The 22,060-nt window shown below is 50.2% G+C and overlaps 1 long non-coding RNA gene across 1 annotated transcript; it reads left to right on the top strand.

Annotated features, from left to right (window-relative positions):
- The first annotated feature begins 416 nt into the window (after window positions 1-416).
- On the top strand, window positions 417-2,058 carry LOC121014591 (uncharacterized). Its single transcript, XR_005783294.1, has 2 exons — window positions 417-1,014; window positions 1,396-2,058. It is a non-coding gene; the product is annotated as an uncharacterized LOC121014591 (long non-coding RNA).
- The last annotated feature ends 20,002 nt before the right edge of the window (window positions 2,059-22,060 follow it).

Here is a 22,060-nt window from a genome sequence, read left to right as displayed (position 1 = left end):
CACAGCCTGCTGATGCTGGGCTCAGATGGCAGGCCCAGGAAGGCTTAATGAGACTCAGTTCCTAGGCAGAAATGCCTCTCTTCGCAGCCACATCAAGGGCTTAGAAATACTTCTCCTCGGGTGGAGAAGTAAGCAGGAAAGAATAAGACTTTGTGTGTTCATCAAAACACGGATGGCCCATGACTCCCAGGTATGAACAGCGTTTTTCATACGCTCTTCAGCACTGCCCAACAAAGCTGTTGGTAAAGTTGTGGGCCCCACACGTTAGCTCTGTGGAGCCTGAGCCACATCACAGGGGCAGTCCCACCTTCAGGCGAGGCGGCCAGCCTTTTGCCAGTCGGCGGTCACCGGATGGTAGTTGTCCTGTCCATGGGGCAGGCTGCATACCATCCTGGGCAAAGGGGCAGCCAGGCAGTGATGGCAGCCCACAGGGCCAGTGAGAGGCGGGGGGGAGACCACCCGCGTCTATCCCAGCATGAAACACGTAGGGGGTCTGCATTTACTTCTGTTCCTTTGATTGGTTTTTTTTCCAGCCAGGTTTCTTCATCCGTCATTAGTATGTGTGTCTCTGTGTTCCTTTGTTTCCTTTCTTATTTTTGCGTGGTTGCTGTTCCAGCCTTCTGTTTCTCTCGCGTAGAGTGAGGTGGAATGCTCCATGTCATTTGTCACTCCTTCTCTGACCGCTTTTACGTCCCCTCTTCTGAGGTGCAATTTGGCATGTAGCTGGGGGGAGGGGGGAGGGGCGTGGTTTGCAGCCACAGCCACATTTCAGCGCCTGGTGACTTGGCAGGGACGACACAGGAGAGTTTCTGGGGCTTCTGCACAGACTTTGTTCGCAAAGCTGCCTTCTCTTCTGAGATTATGTGAAATGTCCTGCTCCAGGTTTCATCCCACTTCATTAAGAGTGTTTCTAACTACTGTATGGATCCCCCAGGCTCTTTTGGTCATTATTTCCAATTTTGTGGAGCTCTGGAAAAGGACTAACATCCCGAGAGCCTGGAGGTGGGGAAGGGGGTGAGTAAGAGCTTTTACCTTCATGAGATTTCCCTATCAGTGTTGTCTAGACTCCTTCATTTACTAGAGCGTGTTCCTGAGAACTCCAGAGAACTCCTGATCAGCCTTCCCTTTTATATCCTGTTTTGGGGTTCAGCGGGAGAAGGCAGGGCGGCGGGGAGGTGAAGGTAAAGTTAAGAGCTACTTCAGGTATCGTGCTTCCTTCCCCAGTGTCCACTTTTCGGAGTTTACAATGTGGAATTGTATTCTCTTCTGTATTTGATTGCCAACAGTGTTTGTGGGTTGTTTTGTTTTGTTTTGTTGGCATGACCACGTTCTCTGATTTCATTAGGCTTTGGGGAGAGAAAGAGAGCTGTGATCTAACTTTTACTTATTCTTCAGAAAATGCAAGTCCACGGAATTAGAAACCAGCGTCCGCCAAGCAGGCTGCGGGCAGCAAAGAAAACAACAGGATACCAGGCTGTGGGGTTGCCATGTCGTTCCGAAACAGTGGCCCAGCATCACCCACACAACACCTCTGCGAGCCTTTAGTCCCGGAGACAACTTCCTCTTGGCCTCACCCAGAGCCAAAGAAACAGAGACCTGCTTTCAACTCAACTGACATCTGAGAAAAAGAAATCCTTTCATTTCTGTTAGAAGCCTCCACCCTCAAAACTAATCTGTCTACTCACACTCAAGTCACAAAGGTGACTTCCCTGGCTGTCACCTCAGCAGGACCTTGCAAAGGTCCCACATCCTCTGATTTCTCTGCCTATTCCTTCGACAGGTGCACAGCAGTCTATCTTTCCCTGCAAAAGAAACTTTTCCCAACGCAGTAACCAGCAATGTTGGCATTTGGGGCTAGGAATATGAAAAGTGTCCTTTGCAAAGTGAAAAGTGGGAGGAGAGTGGCCCCCACGCAGGCAAAGCCCCCTCCGTGCACCCTGACATCGGTGGTAGCTGACACAGCCAGAGGGTCACCTTGCCACCCCAGCCAGAGAGCTGCCTTGGGGAGGGATGACGCATGGTAAAGCATTTCCTCGGGAATTACCAGCTTCCAACCTGTACAGTCTTTTATTTATTTATTTCTAAGTTTTATTTTATTTATTTTGGGAGAGCAAAACAGAGTGGGAGAGGAGCAGACGGGGAGAGAGAAAGAGAATCCTAAACAGGCTCCTGCTGTCAGTGCAGAGCCCGATGCGGGGCCCGATCCCATAACCATAAGATCGTGACCTGAGCTGAAATCAAGAGTCAGATGCTTAACCAACCGAGCCACCCAGGCACCCCTTGTACAATCTTTTAAAAGCATTATTTCAAACGTCCGTGTCCTCTGAAATTCGGTGTCCTGTAGCAAAGCACAGCCTCCCTGTCCTGATTTGGGCTTCACACTGTCTAAGAAGGGTTCTCAATGGACTATGTGGCCTTGGGTCGGTTCCAGCCTCTCCAGGCACCAGGTTTCCCGTCCTGGGGCATGATCACACATCCCCTCAACTTACACTCACGCGGTATGACGTGGGCATGGGCACAGGGAAAACCAAGGAAAACTTTGTCAAACGGAGCAAGAAATCAGGGTGCCCAGAGCCAAGTGCTTTTCTGTAATCTTGGAGCAGGAGAAGGAATATGGCAAGAAGCACAGCCATTAGCTGCCAAACCCACACCCGAGTCTGCCAGGGATGTTAGGGATCCCTCACCTGATCCCCGGCCGCAGACGCTCCTGTAACAACAGGACCGCCTCTACCTGGCAGCACCAGGAGGCACCTGGCTCTGCACGAGTGGTGGGCACGAATGCAGGTGAGAGCAGGGGGTGGGTGTCAGTGTGGGTGAGGGGCAGGGCTCATCACTGTACTCCTCGGCCCTGCCTCTAGCTTAAATAATAGTAAGTTTTATGGGAAGCATCAGATGCTGCGTTGTAATAATGTTTGTTTTGAGAAGTGGTCGCAGACATTGAGACGTGCAGAGTCTCCACTTTCAAAAAAATTTTTTTAAATGTTTACTTTATTTTTGAGAGAGAGAGAGAGAGAGAGAGAGAGACAGAGCACGAGCCTGACGCGGAGTCTGATACTTAACTGACTGAGCCACCCAGACGCCCCCAGAATCTCCACTTTCCAAGTCAGCTCCCGGGACAGGCTACCCGGGCAGTTCCAGCCCCGAATGACCAGTCAGTGTGTACGGATGGTCCCATCCCCCCACCCGCAACCTTTCCTGAACCATGAATACTCCGACCCTGTCTAATTCACAAGAAATCCATTCATCTTCATGGGGCCCCTTTCCCCTCCTCACCCCAAGAAGTCCACACCGTCTGAGCAGAGAAAACCCTGAGGTCTAAAAAGTCTTCGCTCCTGGGGCGCCTGGGTGGCTCCGTCGGTTAAGACCAACTCTTGATTTCGGCTCAGGTCATGATCTCGCCCTTGATGATTTCGAGCCCCGCATCGGGCTCTGCACGAACAGTTCTGCACTGTTCGTGCAGAGCCTGCTGGGGATTCTCTCTCCTTCTCTCTCTCTCCCTCTGCCCTCCCCCACTCACGTGCTCTGTCTCTCAAATAGATAAACTTTTAAAAAACCTTAAAAAAATAAATTCATTTAATAAAAATAAAAAGGCTTTGCCTCTGGCTGCCGCGCAGCATTACCGCGGGAGGTGGGCCCTACTCGGTGTCCACACCCAGCTGCAATTGTGCGCCACTTGCTTGGGCTCCCGGAGGTGGGGTGAGCCACCTCCCCCCACCAGGGACTCGGTCCAGCCCAGAGGGCCCGAAATGTTATCTCGGGCGAGCTGTTTCCTAGGGCCACCATTACAAGTGACCGCAAACCGGGTGGCTGAAAACAGTAGGAATTTATTCTGTCACAGTTTCGGGGGCGGAAGTGTGCCGGCAAGGTGTTGGGGGAGCTGGTCTTCCCGGGTGCTATGTGGGAGAAGCGTTCAGGCCTCCCTCCCAGCTCGTGCACCCTCAGGGCCCCCCGGGCCCGCAGCTCTATCATTCCAGTCTGCCCCTCCTTCACACGGTTTCTCCTCTTCGCTTCTCTGTCTTGGGAGGACACGTGTGGTTGGATTTCGGGCCCACCTGGTCAATCCAGAATGTTCTCATCTTAAGATCCTTAACTTAATTATGTCTGTAGAGATACTTTTTCCAAATAAGGCAACCTTCCCAGGTCTGGCGGACAGATCTTAGGGGAGTGCCATTTAGCCCGGGTACCTTCGCTCCAGCGGCCACAGACGGGGGTGCTGAAACAGCACACATTTATTTCTCACCGTTCTGGGGGCTGGAAGTCCAAGATCAACGCACTGACAGGTGTGGTTTCTTCCGAGACCGAGATCTTCGGTTTGCAGATGGCAGCCTTCTCACCTGGTCTTTCCTCTGTCTGTGCACCCCTGGTGTCTCTGTGTGTGTCCAAATTTCCTCTTCTTAGAAGGACCCCAGTCAGGTTGAATTAGCCACCCCCCGGTTCCTCAAAGGCCTCATGTTAACTTAATCACCTCGTTAAAGATCCCATCTCCCAATTCACTCACATTCCGAGGTACCAGGGGTAAAGTTCCAACATATGACCTTTGGGAAGACACAAATCAGGCCTTAACACCAGGTAAGCATCTTTCAGACCCTACTCCGGCCTCCGCCAGCCCAGGAGGCCAGAGCTATTTGGGTCGGTTTCCTGTCCACTCCAGAGCCTGGAGCTGAGCCCAGGAGTGAGACAGCCTATCCTTTCTTTTTTTTTTTTTTTTTTAATGTTTATTTACTTTCGAGAAGGAGGAAGGGAGAGAGGGAGGGGGAAAGAGAGAGAGAGAGAAAACGAGTAGGGGAGGGGCAGAGAGAGAAGGAGACAACAGCAGAGAATCCAAAGCAGGCTCTGTGCTGTCAGCACAGAGTCCAATATGGCGCTCGAACTCACGAACTGTGAGATCGTGACCTGAGCTGAAGTCAGACTGAGCCACCCAGGCACCCTAATAGCTTTTTCTTTCAAATCCTCTGAAACAAAACATCTAATCACTTTTCCTTTTCCTGTACAAACCCAGCTGAGAAATGCTACCTGGTCTTCTCCACAGGGAGCCACCTTTAGGGACTCAAAGATGCCCACATGTGCCCTTCTTCATTGATGTCAACATGCCTCCCTTCTAAGGGGCTGTTATCACTGAGACCTGCTCGGACGGCCTCACAGTGCGCTCAGTCCCAAGGAGCTCCCCAAACCTCCCAAGACATTGTCCTGTCTTATCATCGTAGGGCTTAGCATGGGCCAACATCTCCCTTACTCACGTTCTAAATTCACTTCATCAACTCCCTCTTTCCAAATGAGAGGGTGAATTGTACTTGATATGGAGAAAGCACTTGATAAATATTTGCTGCAAGATTAAATAAGTGTATTTGTTTGGAGGGCTGCCATAAAAAAAAAAAAAAATACACACAGACTGAATAGTTTAAACAACAGAAATGTATCTTCTCACAATTCTGGAGGCAAAGGTCCAAGACCAAGATGTTGGCCGGTTGGTTTCTTCTGCAGGTGTGTGTCCTTGGCTTTAGATGCTGACTTCTGGGGTGCCTGTATGGCTCAGTCGGGTAAGCGTCCAACTCTTGGTTTTGTCTCCGGTCATCATCTTACGGCTTTGTGAGTTCAAGCCCCATGTCGGGCTCTGCGCTGGCAGCACGGAGCCTGCTGGGGATTCTCTCTCTCTCCCTTTCTCTCTCTGCCCCTCCCCAACTTATGCTGTATCTATTCTCTCTCAAAATAAATAAATAAGCTAAAAAAAAAAAAATTTAGATGTGACTTCTCCCGGAGTCTGCACATGGCCTACCCTCTGTGTATCTGTGTCCTACGGCCTCTTCTTATAAGGACACAAGACAGACTGGACTGAGACCCACCCCATTTCATTTATCCTCACTTCAGTCAACCTTAACTTCATGTAACCTTAATTACCTCTGAGAAGAAGCTATCTCTAAATGCAGTCACGTTCTTGAGGTATTGGGAGTTAGGGCTTCAACACATGAATCTTGAGGGGACACAATTCAGCCCATAGCAGTGAGGTAGCTTCTAGGCACAGACTTTGCTGAAGGCAAGAACAAGCACAGGCCTGTCCTGTGGTCAGTGAAACCTGGCTCGAGTACCCGGTCCACCTCAGGGGACGTGGAGTGTGCAACTCCTCACCGGGGCTGCCGCGTGCCAGGCACTGCCCAGTGCTTCACACGGGAATCAGGGTCGGCCTTTCCCTCCCTCTAAGGGGCACCAGTCTGGTTGTGTTGGGAGGGTGTGATGACAGAGGGAGAAGCACTGTCCCCTACCTGGTCCAGAGTTCCCCGCCTGATCATCACTCCTCCAGCATCACTTCCTCCCTGCCCTGGGTGACACATTTACAAAGACGCCCTCTGGTGTCCATCGTTGTCAACAAGTCAGCATAGCTGAAAGTCTATGGAAGATGCTCCCAGGGGCCACTCCTCACGCCACTGTTGACATGGGCTGATTCCTCTTGGTGCAATATGGAGACCTTTTAAGAAGCCTTTGCAGGGGTGGGGCAGGGGTGAGAACCAGGCAGATCACACCTCTCTTTGTGGCCCCATCCATTGTTCCGCTCTGGAAAATCGCCACGTTGTTCAACAAGCTGTGTCTTTTGGGATGCTTTCGCTGGCAAGTGAGAGCAAACCTAACTCAAAGTGGCTTCGACACGAAGGGGAACTTACTGGTTTCCATAAATGAAAAGCCCCAAGGGGGATTAGGCTTTAGACGAGGACCGACCCAGCAGTTCACAAGTCACCAAAACCCCATCTTTCTATCTCTTGTCCCTGTTTGTTTTCCTGGGATTGGTTTTATCCAAGAGCCCTCTCCTCTTTGGTTATAAGAAGATCACCACCAGCTCCCGGGATAAGTTGCCTCAGCCCCATAGAGTAGGAAGAAAATATCCTTCCCCCAACTGGAATCGAAGTCCTGAGCATCCTTCCGGTATAGACCGACTTTAATCACATGCTCGTCTCTGAATCCATCATGTGCCTGGGGTTCAGGTGGGACTACCCTATAATGCTTAGAAAAACAAGGATGCATTCCTGGAGCTGGATGGAGGGTGGTGGCAGAATACCCACCCCACCCAAACCAGGGAAGCTCTGGGGGCTTGAGAAGAGACACACAATGGAAAGGCAGCTCTGAGCAAGAAAGAAACACAGCAACGCAAATGGAAGTTACCTAAAATAACTTGCACCTATTTTGAAATGGTATTACATTATATCATATAAAAATAACAGCTGCTAACCATTTACTGAGTGTCCCGAGCTCACATCACGTATACGTGTACCTACATACATTACATATGTATCACTGAACATAAAAATAGCAAACATTTATATAGAGCTTGTCCTGAGCCAGGCTGAGCGTTTCACAATTATCCACTCTTCAGACAAAGACACTGAGACAAAGCATTGCTTAAATGCTCCAGTTCACACGGCAGGTCGGTGCAGAAGCTGTTGGCGTAACCCTAGGGTGAGTGGCTCTCAAGCTGTTGGCGTAACCCTAGGGTGAGTGGCTCTCAACACTCCCCGAACCCCGGGTCGGGGGTTCTTCAACACTGGTTCCTAGGTCTCCCTCTAGAACAGCAACAACAAACAGAACATCCAGGGGGGAGGTCTGGGCACCAGTATTTGCTCTTTGAGCTTCTTGGGTGATTCTGATGTGCAGCTGGGGTTGTAAACCAGCGTTTTACACAAACACGTCCCTAAAGGACAAGTATTAATTCTCAGAAAGAGTATATTATAAACACACAGTGAGGGAAAGTTGTAGAGGCTGCTTTTAGACAATAGGCTTGAGCAATGAAAACTTGATCAAGGCAAGAGGGCCCAAAGCGACCCCCTGGATGAATACAGACAGGCTCATCGGGCGACTCACCTCAAAATATCCATAGGCCCTAACTAACCAATGGGCTACTGGCAACCAGGCCCAGTTACCAAAAAAGGGAAAACTCCGCCCGGCTCCATACCTCCTGAGCTCCCCTCTTTAAATACAGCCCCCACCCACCACTTTGTTGCAGACAGCCTCCCCACTGCTGTCCTGCCCACTGCTCCCTTGCTCCCTTGTAGTCAATAAGCTCCTATCTCCTCTGTTCTGCCTCAGGTGAATTCTTCCACCCCCTGAGCCACCCGCGCCCCCCCCACCGGATTGTGTCCCCCCACATTTGAGGGCCTCCCATCTGATTGGAGAGACACCATAAAAGTGACATTTCTCTGTTACCCTCACAATTGGCAACATTGCCTCTTTCACAATGGAGTGAGACTTCCCGTGTTATCTTCCAGAGGCGAAAAATTCCCCTCCTCCCCTCCCCATTTCAGTCAGGCTCCTTGTAGCCTGCTAAAAATAAAGAACAGGACTCATGGCTCCTGGATTAATTGTAGCAAGATTGGAATATTCTGCAAACACCTTAAAAGTACACTTGTTTGTAAGGGTCAGATTAACTTGTGGGTCAATGACCATCTTCCACCCAGGCCTCTGTCCATAACGAGAGTTGTGGGGAGGTAGTTTTGTTTTTCTTAAAACAACTCTACACGGTAGGTGTTATCATCCCAATTTGCCATGGGAGAGGAAGCTTGGAGAGGGAAATTTACCAGGGCCATATTGCTAGGAAGCCCTGGGAACGGAGGTGCTAACTCAGACCTTGGATTTCCTGAGCTTGCTATCTGCTCACTACCTCGCCCTAGACACTGGGCAGCAGATGACAGGGGAATGAGTTGCCAGGAGCCAAAGCTGAGCAGGATAAATGCTCCCAGTGGCCAGAAGCAGGATGAACCGTATGGCTCAATCCACATTAAACAGAAAACCACCGGCCCAAAATGGTGCCACTTAGGTTGAGTCCCCAAAACGGGGCTTCATATCTCATCAAGGATATTGCAAGGATGTTGCAATTTCAACCTCCCCCAGAAATGTAGTCTTAACCGGTCAGTCAGGAATTTGCCGATCAGCACCAGTGAAGTCATCTGCCACATGAGCCTTCTCCCGGCCACCCCACCCCCAGGAAGATGAGATTATCTGCAGGATAAGACCCCCAGCTCCGCCCACCGAGGGAAAGCAACCGGTCTGGAACAATCCTGCCTTTCCTTTTGCCGATAACTTTTTTGCCCCACCCTCCCTCCTATAAAAACCTTCCACTTCTGTACAATTCTTCTGAGCTCCCCTCTACTTGCTAGATGGATGCTTCCTGTTTCAGGAATCGCTTAATAAAGCCAATTCGATCTTCAAATACGCTTGGTTGGATTTTGTTTTGTAGTATCTCTCACGTCCTAGAACTCTTTCTGTGTAGACAAGTGTAAGCCCTGTCCCAGGGGGCACAGAGAGCCAAGCGGGGGATACAGGTGTCCTTACAAGAAGAGGAAATTTGAACACACAAAGAGACACAGGGCGCACACGCCCAGAGAGAAAGGATGTGAGGGCACACAGAGAAGCCTGCGTCTGCGAGCTCAGGAGAAACCAAACACGCTGACACCTTGATCTCGGATGTCCAGCCCCCAGAACTCTGAGGAAATGTGCCTTGTTTCAGACCCACAGTCTGTGGCATCTTGTTATGGCCGCCTGAGCTGACCAAGACAGGGAACGAGCTGGCGACATCGGATCCTGTTTCTTCAGACACGGCGGTGTGATGCTTGGGCAGGCCCACCAGCTTTCAAGGCCCAGGCTGGGTGGGTTCGTCTGCAGGAAAAGGAAATCTCAGGTGCTACTTCTTGAGAATAGTTTTCTGCTGCCGTTGGCCAACAGGGAACAAAAGACAAGGGTCCTCTTCCCAAGATTGACTCCTTTCGTTTCGACCGCAGACGTAGGCCCGTGCTCCAGAGTGCACAGAGTGCTGTGTTAATGCCGCCCCCCCCACCCCTCCCCCCACCACCCCAGGGCACCAGCTGTGGCCAGCTATGGGGTCTTGCAGGCACAGGGTGCCCAGGGCCTCAGGTGACTGCACACAGGTTGAACGCCATAGACAAGGCCAAGGACTACCTTGAACCAGGGTCCCCCACCACCATTTTTATTCCCCTTTCATTTCTTGAGTAACTGCCCTTTCTTCGCAGTTCCAAGAGCTTGTATCGCCCAAGGTGAGACAGCTCTTTTCTTTTTGTTCCTCTTGGTCACTGGAAGGATAAGGCCCTCACCTCTTACAGCTTCCGGTTTCGACTATTCTCTTGTCCACACCTGACTCATCCCTCCACTTTTCCTCCGTGCTATTGGTAAATGACCCCCTGCCCAGCATTCCTGGTTTAGGTTTCCAACTTCAATTTGAAATTCTTTTGTTCCTTAGAGAACCCTACTCTCTCCTCCTAGACCACAGAAGTTCTAGAAAGCTCTCAAGTAAAGTTTCTGGTCACCAATTCCAATGTGTGTATGGGAAGGAGTTTCCTCACACCAAGCAATTCTCGGACACCAAACCAGGTGTCCTACAATTCAGCTCAATTCTGACACCATCGACCCAGAGATAGGACCAGATCCCACAGGTTGAGGGCTCAGTCTTACAAGACTGCTCCCCACATGTATGCAAACACTTTAGATGTCATCACAAGTCCTTGTCACCTGTGCTTCTGACAAGCCGGCTCTACATTGGGGGTTCCAATGACACCCTCCTTGGATTTGCTTCATTTGCTAGAGCAGCTCACACAACTCAGGGAAACATTTCACTTGCTAGATCACCAGTTTATAAAGAGATAGAGCAAAGTGGCGCAGAGGGAGCGTGTTGGGCCCATAAAGGGATAGGACTCGGGAACAGCCAGATAGGAGAGATGCGTAAGACAGGGTGTGGGGAAAGGGCGTGGAGCTTCCACACTTTCTGAGCGTGCCACTTTCCCCGAACCCTCACCTGTGCACCGACCCAGAAGCAATCCGAACCCTGTCTTTTGGGTTTTTAATGGAGGCTTTATTACCTAAGCATGATTGGCAATGGAGTCAACTTCCAGCCCCTCTCCCCTCCTCGGAGGTCAGGGGGGTAGGATTAGAAGTTCCCACTTTCTTATCACAAATTAGTTCCCAGGGAAACTGCCCCCACGCTTAGGTGTGGGCCAAAAGGTTTTATTAACATAACAAAAGACACCTTTGTCACTCTCAACTCTTGGGAAATTGCAAGGCTTTCAGAAGCTCTGTGCCAGAAATGACGAGGAAGACCAAAAATATATTTGTTACTATACCATCAAGTAGGTAATTGTACTAGTCAAGGTTTCCCAAAGAAACAGAACCAAGAGGACATGCAGTTGGTCCTTGAACAACAAGGGGTTGAACTGTACAGGTCCATGTATGTGAGGATTTTTTTTAAGCTATTTATTTATTCTGAGAGAGAGAACTCGCACAAGCCGGAGAGTGGGGAAGGAGTAGAGAAAGAGGGAGAGAGAGGATTCCAAGCAGCTGCACTGTCAGCGTGGACCCAATACGAGGCCTGAACCCATGAACCATGAGAATCACAAGCTGAGCCGAAACCAAGAGCCGGATGCTAAACTGACTGAGCCACCCAGGCACCCTCGATTTTTTTTTATAGCACAGCACCATACATGTATTTTTCTTATGATGTTCTTTTTTTTTCTTTTTTATTAAAAAATGTTTTTAATGTTTATTTTTGACAGAGGGAGACACAGCGTGACCGGGGGAGGGGCAGATAGAGAGGGAGACATAGAATCTGAAGCAGGCTCCAGGCTCTGAGCTGTCAGCACAGAGCTTGACCTGGGGCTTGAACTCACAGACTGCTGGATCATGACCTGAGCGGAAACCAAGAGTCAGACGCTTAACCAGTTGAGCCCCCCAGATGCCCCTGGTGCCTCTGTTCTTAAGCTCCCAGGTAAGCAGTAGGTACACTGAAGTTTAAGACTTTTTAGGTTTTTTATAGGTTGAGTTGCATCTCCTTAAAATTCATATGTTGGGGTCCTAACTCCCAGGAGCTCCGGATGGGCTCTAATTTGGAGATGGGATCTTGAAAGAGGTAATCAAGTTAAAATGAGGTCATTAGAGTGGGCCCTAATCCAATACGACTTGTGTCCTTTTAAGAAGGGGAGATTTGGACACAAAGATGTGCCCCGAGGAAAGAGCCCGTGAGGACGCAGGGAGAAAGCAGCCCTCTACAAACCAAGGGGAGAGGCCTGGAGCAGACTCTTCCCTCACAGCCTCAGAGCGAGCCAACCCTCCCCATGCCTTGATCACAGGCTCGCCGCCTCCAGAACCGGGTGACCATCAATGTCTGTCGTTGAAGCCACTGGGTTTGTGGTACTTTGTTAGGGCAGCACTAACAACAACAACGAAATAATGATACGCTGGTTTCACGGAGAGAGGGACCTTTACAACAGTATCGTACATCCGCAGTGGGGTGGGGGTGGGGGCACCTAGAATGTTCCGAGCCACAGCCCGAAGACCGGCTTAGCACTCCATTTCCTTCAAGCAGAGAGGAGCTTCTCACACGAAGTGAAGTAACCTGAGAGCAGCAGGAAAACCAGTGTTTGTTTTCTGGGGCAGGTGGGGAGACGTGGAACAGAAGGATCTGGATCAAGGAGCCAAAAAAAAAAAAAAAGTGGGCAGGAGAGAGTAAGGTTAAAAGTTGAAAAAGTGAGAAGTAGGGATCCTGAGAGAAAATAGTTTTCATTTGTTACTTGTTCTTAATTTCTAGGCCGATGCTGTGCGGGGCGGGGTGGGGGGGGTCTTCTCTTCTCCACCTGCAGGAGCTTAAAAATAGGACTCTGTTGGCGTCCCGAGCAAGCATGTTACTTTATAAAATACATGCTCCTCTGAAAGTCTCCTGGGTGGCAGTGAGCATCCACTGGGTTCTTCAGGGTCCTAGCTGCCATCTGGCTTCCCCAGTGTCCCTCAGAGCCCCTTGTCCCCAACTGAGTTTAGTCTTCATGCTCCTCTGGAAATCCCGTCTCTGAAAGAAGAGAGCACATAGGATCTTAGGAACTATGTTGTCTGCTCCTAACTTTATTTGTTTTTTTAATTGTTAATGTTTATTTATTTTTGAGAGAGAGAGACAGAGACAGAGCATGAATGGGGGAGGGGCAGAGAAAGAGAGAGAGAGAGAGAGAGAGAGAGAGTCTAAAGCACAGATCTTGATGTGGGGCTCCAACTCACGGACCCCGAGATCATGACCTGAGCTGAACTCAGAAGCTCAACCGACTGAGCTATCCAGGTGCCCTGCCCGTAACTTTATTGATAAGAAATACGAGGCTCAAAGAAATTAGGGACATTGACTCTGGGACAATTAACAGCAACCACAGCCTGAGTCTCCCGGATCCCAGCCAGGGGTCTGTCTACACCAGAAAAGCTGAATTCTAATCCCACAATACACTGCAGGGTGGGAAGGGGTGTGGAGGAGTGCTCCCTGAAAACAAATCTTTGTTTTCAAAACCTTGTAGAGACACCCAGCCCTTTCCCACTTAGGACCTTTCCATAAACCATCTTCCTGCGTAAAATGCTCCTTGCCCACACCCCTTCCACCTGGTACATACCGTTCTCTTCTTCAGATCTTAACTTGAACATCATTTCCCCAGATGAGCCATTCCTGATTCCCCAGACTCTATTAGGTCCTAATGACAAATGCTCCCTCACCCCCCTGCTTTTCCCCCTCGGTACGCTTATTAGTATAATTGCATCCTTAGCCGGTAGTTGGTTATTTCCTGCTTGCTGGCTGCTACCATATAAACTTCACAAGGACACGTCTTCCTCATCCCTACCTTCCCTGCACCTCCATACAATCCCACATACACAGTGGGCAGTCTACAGACAGGTGCTGATGTGATGACTGAATTAGCAATAAGGGCTCTGGGAAATTCTGCAATAAAGTAGCTGATACAAACTTGCTTTCATTCAGCATTTCCCTGTTGGACCATGGAAACTTCTCTTGAGAAAGGAATCTGAGGAATTAGACTTACCCATATAAGGGGGCACACTTGGGGAAATAATATGCTGTGTTACACACAAACCGCCCCAAATAACAAGGTTCTGATGCTCCCTGCACCCCTGTTCCAGAGAGAATGGAACATGGCTTCTTTATTAGAGATGGAAGCAAGTTTGAACCACAGTCCCCACTGCCATCAGAGAAAATAAGTGGATGGCCACCATGCCCAAATTTCATTCTCAGGTCATATGGATCTTCAGCATCTAGGACTTTTTAAAGTCAGAAGTGCCATCATTTGGTTCCTCCAGTAGTAAAGAAAAAGATGTTAAATGCCTTTTGAGCTATAGCTCTTCCAAAGAAGTTGGAATTCTTTCAGAAGCAAGTGAAATTAGCATCAACTGTGAGTTCTCGGCCAGAGCAGGGCCTGACTCTCAACCAACATGGAGGAGAAAGGCAGATATTCCAAGTGTGATGGTTAATCTTATACGTCAACTTGACGGGGCCAAGGGATACCCAAATGGCTGATTAAACATTAGTTCTAGGTATGTCTGTGAGGGCGTTTCTGGAAGAGGTTGGCATTTGGATTGGTAGACTGAGTAAAGAAGATGTGTCCTCACAGTGTGGATGGGCCTCACCCAATCTATGGAGAGACTCAACAGAACAAAAAGGCCGAAGAAAGGCAAATTCACACTCAGCCTGATTGTCTGAGCTTGCATATCGGTCTTCTCCTGCTCTTGGACATTGGCATTCCTGGTTCTCTAAATCTACAGACTTGAACGGGAATTAAACCACTGGCTTCCCTGGGGCCTCCAGCTTGCAGATAGCAGAACATTGGACTTTCTCAGCTTCCATAATTGTGTGAGCCAATTCTTCATAATAAGCCTCTTATAGATGGATGGATGGATGGATGGATGGATGGGTAGGTAGGTAGATAGATAGATAGATAGATAGATGATAGATCCTATTGGTTCTGTTTCTCTGGAGAACCTTGACTAATACACCAAGTGATAACTATTGCATGAGGAATCCAAGTGCCCATTAAGGGGTACCAGCCCCTCTTGCCTGGGAACTAGGTCTGGAACAAAACAGAGGGAGCAGGGCTCTGTGGTGGGGCCAGCCCACAACAACGTGAAACCAGGAGGAACAAGGGCAGAGCCCAGGGGGAGGGAGAAGAGCCAGAACTAATGACTGTCTCCTGGGAATCTCCCGGGAGATCAGAGCTGGCTGGAGGGCCATGGGTGCACAAGGCAACACCAAGCGCTCTTGGCCCTTGGTGGCTTACATCTTGATCCAGGAGACAATGACTTCATGTATGGCAGCAGCAGCTGGAGAAGGAGCAGAGGATGAAGGAAACCAAAGGACTACAAGATACACAAGAGGAAGCTCATTGAGGAGAGCCATCTAAGCCAGAGTGATGAGTAGGTCAAGGGGAACCCAAAGCTCAGAGGGAGGGACATGGAGAAAGACGTTTGGCTCCTTAAAGATGTCATCAGTGACCTTTGGAAAGAGAAGCTTTGCTGCTGAGCGGAGACAGGAGGAACACTAGAGGCAATGTGAAGGCAGGACAGAGCAGACACGAGCGTGGCTGATATCAGCCATTCCGTCTGCAAGGAAAAGCTCACAGGACAAGGAAGTGTGGAAGCCAGAGAGGCAGAGGTTCAGGCTTAGTTTGTTTCAATGTAGGGAGAAGTTCATTGTTGTCCACCCAAATGACCGTGAACCAATCAGGTTTTTTTGTGGGTCCTGCTATCCTAACGAAATGGGATGGGGAGGGGGGCCTAAAAAATAACGTTAAGGTTTATTAATAATAATATTTACATAATATTTTATTGTTTCATATTTTAAATCTGAGGTTCCCTTATGGTGTTCTTTCTATAAAGGGGAAATAGGGGCGACTGGGTGGCTCAGTCGGTTAAGCATCCCACGTCAGCTTAGGTCATGATCTCGGGGTTCGTGGGTTCGAGCCCCATGTCGGGCTCTGTGCTGACAGCTCAGAGCCTGGGGCCTGGTTCCGATTCTGTGTCTCCCTCTCTCTCTCTGCCCCTCCCCCACTCGTGCTCTGTCTCTGTCTCTCTCTCTCTCTCTCAAAAAATAAAGAAACATTAAAAAATTATAAAGGGGGAAATAATTCCTAGGATTTAATAATGCAGATAACCTTACAGCCCACGTGAGAGTTCCATATTCCGTTCATGCAAAAACCTTTCCTGTCCCAATATTTACCAGGAACTATTCTAGGCACCTGGGATACAGCACAAAAATAGGTGCCCCCGTGAAGCTCATGTTCTAGTGGTTGCTGTGACTAACTAGTAGTTAGTCTAGTGGTTAGCTGTTCTGAGAAGAAACAGCTGTCGTGTGACCCAGAAGGTGATTCAAGGTGGGTTTGTTCACTAGAGGACCAGCTGCAAAGGTCTGGGTGAGGGTCCAGAGAAGAGCCACCGTGGGGACCAAAAGGCAGAGGAGAGAGACTGCGGCCCCCCTTTCCGGGAGGAGATAATCAGAAGAGCATTGATCTCCGGCTGAGGGACCAGCCTCGCCGCTGTGACCCAGCAGAGGCCCCCTGACCTCACCCTCCTTGCCCTCACCTGGAAGCCAAGGGCAGGAGAGCGCATGGATCCGTCCCTACAGGCCAGCATCCTATGCAGACAGCAGGGTGGAGAAGGCAGAGAGTGCTCCGGCGGGGCAGACAGAAGGCAGGTGGCGTGGGGCTATTTCAGTCCATCTACCCGCAGCTTGAATTCTGGGGCCTCTGCAAGTTTAGGAAGTAGGAGGAGGGGAGGAGGCTCGTTATGTATGGAAGGGAGTAAGGGACTAGGCAGGGCATTCCCACAAAATAGCTCTTTTCTCTCCTGTACGAACTCCATCACACAGAAAGCCTCCTACCCTCATGGAGGACCTCTCTCCTGACCCACTCTCATGGAAAGAACATGGGGCTAGATGTCATGGCATCTGGGTCCTGCCTCTTGGAGCTTCTGAGCTGTATTCCTCTGCTAAGGCTGACATAACAGATCCCCGCACGCTGGGGGGCCCAAAGAAACAGAAATTTACTTCTCACAGTCATGGAGACCAGAAGTCTGAAATCAAGCTATGAGCAGGGCCACATCCCTCCAAAGGCTCCAGGGAGGGGTCTTCCTTGCCTGTTCCAGCGACAGGTGGCTCACAGCGTCGTGTGGCTTTGGCAGCTTGCCTCTCCGTTCACATGGCCTTCCTCCCTGTGCTTCTCAGTATCTCAAATCTCCCTGTCCTTTGTCTTCTGGGGACATCCGTGGTTAGTTGTAGAGCTCACTCGAAAGACAGAATGATCTCGTCTCGAGACCCATAACTGGATCACATCTGCAAGGACCTTATTTCCAAATAAGGTCACAGGTACCAGGAGATAGAACTTGGTCGTATCTTTTGGGGGACACGATTCAACCCACTAGCTGCGTGGCCCTGAGAAATAGCTTAATCCTTCCGAGCCTCAATTTTCTCATATGCCAAACATAGAACCCCAACCAGAGGTTTACAAAAGATTAGGGTCACATGCTACGATGTGGATGAAACTGGAGGGCGTGGTACTAAGTGAAATAAAAGGCAAGTCACAAAAGGACAAATCCTGCATGATTCCACTTATACGCAGTCCCTAGGGGAGTCAGATTCACAGAAGTAGGATGGTGCTGCCCGGGGCTGGTGGAGGAGGTAAGGAGACTTACTGTTTAATGGGAATGAGTTTCAGTTTTGCAAGATGAAAAGGTTCTGGAGATCCATTTCACAACAACGTGAGGATACCTAACGCCCCTGAACTGTACACTTAAAAATAACGCAGATGGTACATTTTATGCTACGTGTCTTTTAACGCCATTAAAAAAATGCACAAAGAAAACAGGAAGATGAGGTGAGTGAACCAAAAGCTCTTTGTAAACAGTAAAGCACTAGATACATGGAAGGTTTTATGAGGCATATCCCCGGTCAGAGAACACCGCCTAGTATATAGTAGGTGCTCAGTAGATATTCACTGAGTGGATGATCTTTGCAATCACTTACTGCTCACAGTGGGAAAGAAAAGGACCTCAAGAAGAGGGAAAGAAGCAGCAGAATCTCACTCTGGTGAACAGATAGAGGCTTTTCAGGAACGGAAGAGATGTTCACCGTGAGATGAGTTCCGGAAGCATGGCCCACTCCTAACAGAGACCCTTGGAGGTCTGCAGTCAATACCCTCCCCTTTTCTGCAGGGACGAGGGGTAGTAAGTAGGAGGGATCCTGAGACCCCGAGGAAGAAAGGCAAGGGCTGGGTGGGAGGGGCTGCCGTGCAAGCACGCACCTGTTCTGGATCCCCAGGCTGCATTCTGTACCATGACTGGAGGGACCCTCGAGAACACCTTCGGGACATCTCTGAACATATAAAAACTAGAATCCAGAGTGCACTTTTTAAAAAATGTTGATTTATTTAGTTTGAGAGAGAGAGAGAGAGCATAAACAGGTGAGGGGAAGAGAGAGGAGGAGGAGGAGAGAGAGAGAGAGAGAGAGAGAGAGAGAGAATCCCAAGCAGGCTCCACGCTGTCAGCACAGAGCCCTACGTGGGCTCGATCCCACAATCCCACAAACTGACGTCATGACCTGAGCCCAAATCAAGAGTCAGAGGCTAAACCGACAGAGCTACCCCCGAGCCCCTGAGTGCGCGGTCTCCTCGCATCCGGCAGCCAATGGAACCACAGATGCCCGTATAGCCCGAGCAGAATAACCAGCACGCTAAGCTTTCCTCTGGACGCCCATTGGTGGTCTGTCGATTTCTTGTGCACTTGGTATTGCTCCAAGGATATACAGGACACAGTCAGGCCTGGGTATTTTTTTCAGTTCACCTCGAGGCATCTCTGGCCTCAAATCACTATAAACAGCTTATATTTTCTCTCCTGGTTAAAAGGCCCCTGAACAATCACAAAACCCTTGCTATATGTGTCCACTTTGAGAATTATCTCCTGTTTCAGGTGTCCCAAGGCGCCCAGCTGCCCTCAGAGACGTTGATTGCTGTGAAGGTGTCTGTGGGCCCAGAACACGAAGTCTGGTAAAGAGCTGGTGCAGGAGCAGGCGTGGAATCTGCATGAAGCCTGAACCAGCATTGAGTTTGTTCCAACTGTTACCCCTCCGGGTGTGCAAACACTAGTGGAGGAAAGCACGGCAGACATGGTGATCCAGATGAAAGGCTGCCCACGCATTCACACACACTAGCAAACACACACACGCCCATGACAGATGGGCAGGGTGTTCTCAAAGGGGGTCGGCATGGACTAAGGCTTGGGCACCTCCTACCTGCCCCTCACCCTTCCAGACCTTCTGTACCCTCAACTGGAACTTGTTAAAAAAAAATGTTTACTTATTTTGAGATAGAGGGTGTGGGTGGGGGAGGGGCAGAGAGAGGGAGAGAGAATCCCAAGTAGGCTCCGTGCCATCAGCACAGAGCCTGATGTGGGGCTTGAACCCACAAACCGTGAGATCATGACCTGAGCCGAAACCAAGAGTCGGACACTTAACCGAATGAGCCACCTAGGTGCCCCAACTGGAACGCTTTTTTTTTCGCCCCCCCCCCCCCCCCCCCAGTAAGTTCTACACCCGATGTGGGCTTGAACTCACAACCCTCAGGTCAAGAGTTGCATGCTCTATCAGCTGAGCCAGCCAGGCACCCCTCCCTCATCTGGAACTTTTGTGAGAGTCACAGAATGGAGACATCTGTGTCTCCAATGGTACATCTATCACTGGAGGTGGTGGAGAAACAATTTATGATCGCCTTTGAAAGACTTTCAGCTCTTGTTTGGAAAACATTCCCGTTGAGGTTTAAGTGGGAGCAGCTTGGGAGAGGGAGTTTGAGAAGCAAAGAGACAGGAGTGTCGCCACAACTGTGGCCTGTGTCCCAGCATCCGACCGGTATGCACTGATGCTTTCCTCTGACCTTACAACGTGACAGCCTTCTCGGGTATCCCGGGGGGGCGGCCCGTGTGCAACACGCAGCCGCAGGCCCCGAGGGGCAATGTCAGCCAAGCAGAAACCTGGGCTCTGTCCCTCGTCTCCCCGGCACATTTGCCTCAGATTTCATTGCCGACCACAGAGGTGATTACTTTGCACCACAGACGGGCCCCGGACCGAGAAGCACGGCCGAGGATGGGTGGAGTGGAAGCTGCATTTGGTCCCAAGGAAAGAACGGTGCTTTCATAGACGGAGCTGGCATGGCGGGATGTGAGAGAAGGAAGGCCCAGCTGGCGGGCCGGGGAACAAGGAGGGAATGTCTGTGCTCCAGGCACCACCCACCAGAAGCCTGAAGCACTGCCTTTGTGTTGCGCCTCCCCCCGGGGGGCACCCGAACTCCAGTCAGAGCGGGACTGACCTCGTGCCAGATGGCATAGGAGCCAAAAGGAAAAGACCGTCCAGGACCTTGACCCAACCAACCTCACAACGGAAACGCCCTCTTTTCGCTCTGACACAAAGATGAATCAAGTCCTCTGCCTGACGCAGTGTGTCCAATCTCACAGAGAGAAAGGAGGCCGGAAAGAAAGGACAAGAAGGGAAAATACATGAAGAGTCACTTTTTTTCTCCAACTGGCGTAGAAAGGGGTGTTTGGAAACAATAAACGATGAGTGGAGAGGGAGGCAATGCTAATGGGTGACCGCTGGCACATGAGCCAGGGAAGGACCCGCTGAGACCAAGGTGGGTCTCACTACAGAGGACACTGCAGAGGTCCCATGAGGGTGGAGAAGCCAGGCGGAGGGGTGAAGGGTCAGGTCCAGGCAGCTGAGCTGACCCGAGCTGACCCGGGGGCCCAGCAGGGGCCTGGGGGATGAGGCCACCAGCTCAGAACAAAGAGCAGGATCCAGGATGGGGCTGGGCTTCTCTCTCAGCAGCGTGCCCGTGACCCATCCCACAAAAACCAGGAAAGCGCCTCTGGAGGGGGGAGAGGGAGGGGAGCAGCCTGTATCAGACACTGGAATTCACCCACCGGGCAGATTTTCCTGTTTAGGGAAAGCCACCCCAGGCCCCTGGAGTGCGCACTGCCGATATGTGACTCCTTGCTTTCTCGAGGCTGCAGTCACCTGAACGGGATGCTGTCCACTGAGAAGCTGACTCTTCGGTTCGGTGGCAAAAAAATGTGTGTACAGAGTCATCTACGTTGTGGCAAACGGCGGGAGTTCCTTCTTTTACGGCTGAACAATATGCTAAGTGAAATAAGCCAGACACGGAAGGACGAATACTGCACCACGCCGCTTGTAGGAGGAATCTAAAATAGTCCAACGCAGAAGCAGAAGTGGAGCGGAGGTTGCCAGGGGCTGGCGGGGGAGGGGATGAAAACGTAAGGCTCAAAGGTAGAAAGCTTCAGGAAGCTTCACATGCAGGAGGGACAAGTCCTGGAGAGCCACGATCCAGCAGAGTACTGACAGCTGATGACATTGTATTGGGTACTCATTGCTATGAGGGTAGAGATCTTATGTTAAGTGTTTTTATCACCAAAAAAAAAAAAAAAGAAAGAAAATAGAGGGTAGGAGAGAATTTTGGAGATAGGGCCATGTTTACAGCATTGATTGTGGTGACAGTTTCACGGGTATACACTTATCTCCAAACTCAGCACGTTCTAGGCATTAAAAACGTTTACGTGTGGGGGCACCTGGGTGCCTCAGTCCATGAAGTGTCTTGACTCTTGGTTTCGGCTCAAGTCATGATCTCACAGTTCGTGGGTTCAAGCCCCACGTCGAGCTCTGTGCTGACAGTGTGGAGCCTGCTTAGGATTCTCTCTCTCCCTCTCTCTCTGCCTCCCCTTCTCTCTTTCCTCTCTCTCTCTCTCTCTCTCTCAAAGTAAATAAATAAACATCTAAAAACAATGTTTACATTTGTGTGTACAACTTTTTGTATGTGAACCGTACCTCAATAAAGTGACTTTTCAAGAAATATGTATACACTTCACGGAAAGGCTTCAAGACCCTGAGACACCGCACGTCTTTGAGAGAAATGCTCCTTTTCTCTGCCTGGATTTAGAGGATGCTTTGCAGGAACTGTTGCTTATTCTTTTGGTTTGAACGTGGGGTGTCCTGTTGTTACCATGTTCTGTGAGTTGTTTCTTCTTAGATGTCCCCCTCCTATCTGAGAAGAGGCTGTGAAAGCCACCAGGTTGTCCAAGATTAAAGGATCTGGAAGGGCCTGGTTTGGACCACTGAGTCCCGGGGGAGATCGCTGGGCAAGACCACGCCCCCATGAGGGAGGGGTGGGCGTTCCCATCATCCATCTCCCTGGAAGGGGTCAGTCCTGGA

This window comes from Herpailurus yagouaroundi, unplaced genomic scaffold (assembly GCF_014898765.1).
Source record: "Herpailurus yagouaroundi ecotype Mexico unplaced genomic scaffold, PumYag 203, whole genome shotgun sequence".
Lineage (NCBI taxonomy): Eukaryota > Metazoa > Chordata > Mammalia > Carnivora > Felidae > Herpailurus > Herpailurus yagouaroundi.
This window is presented reverse-complemented; position numbering and strand designations above follow the sequence as displayed.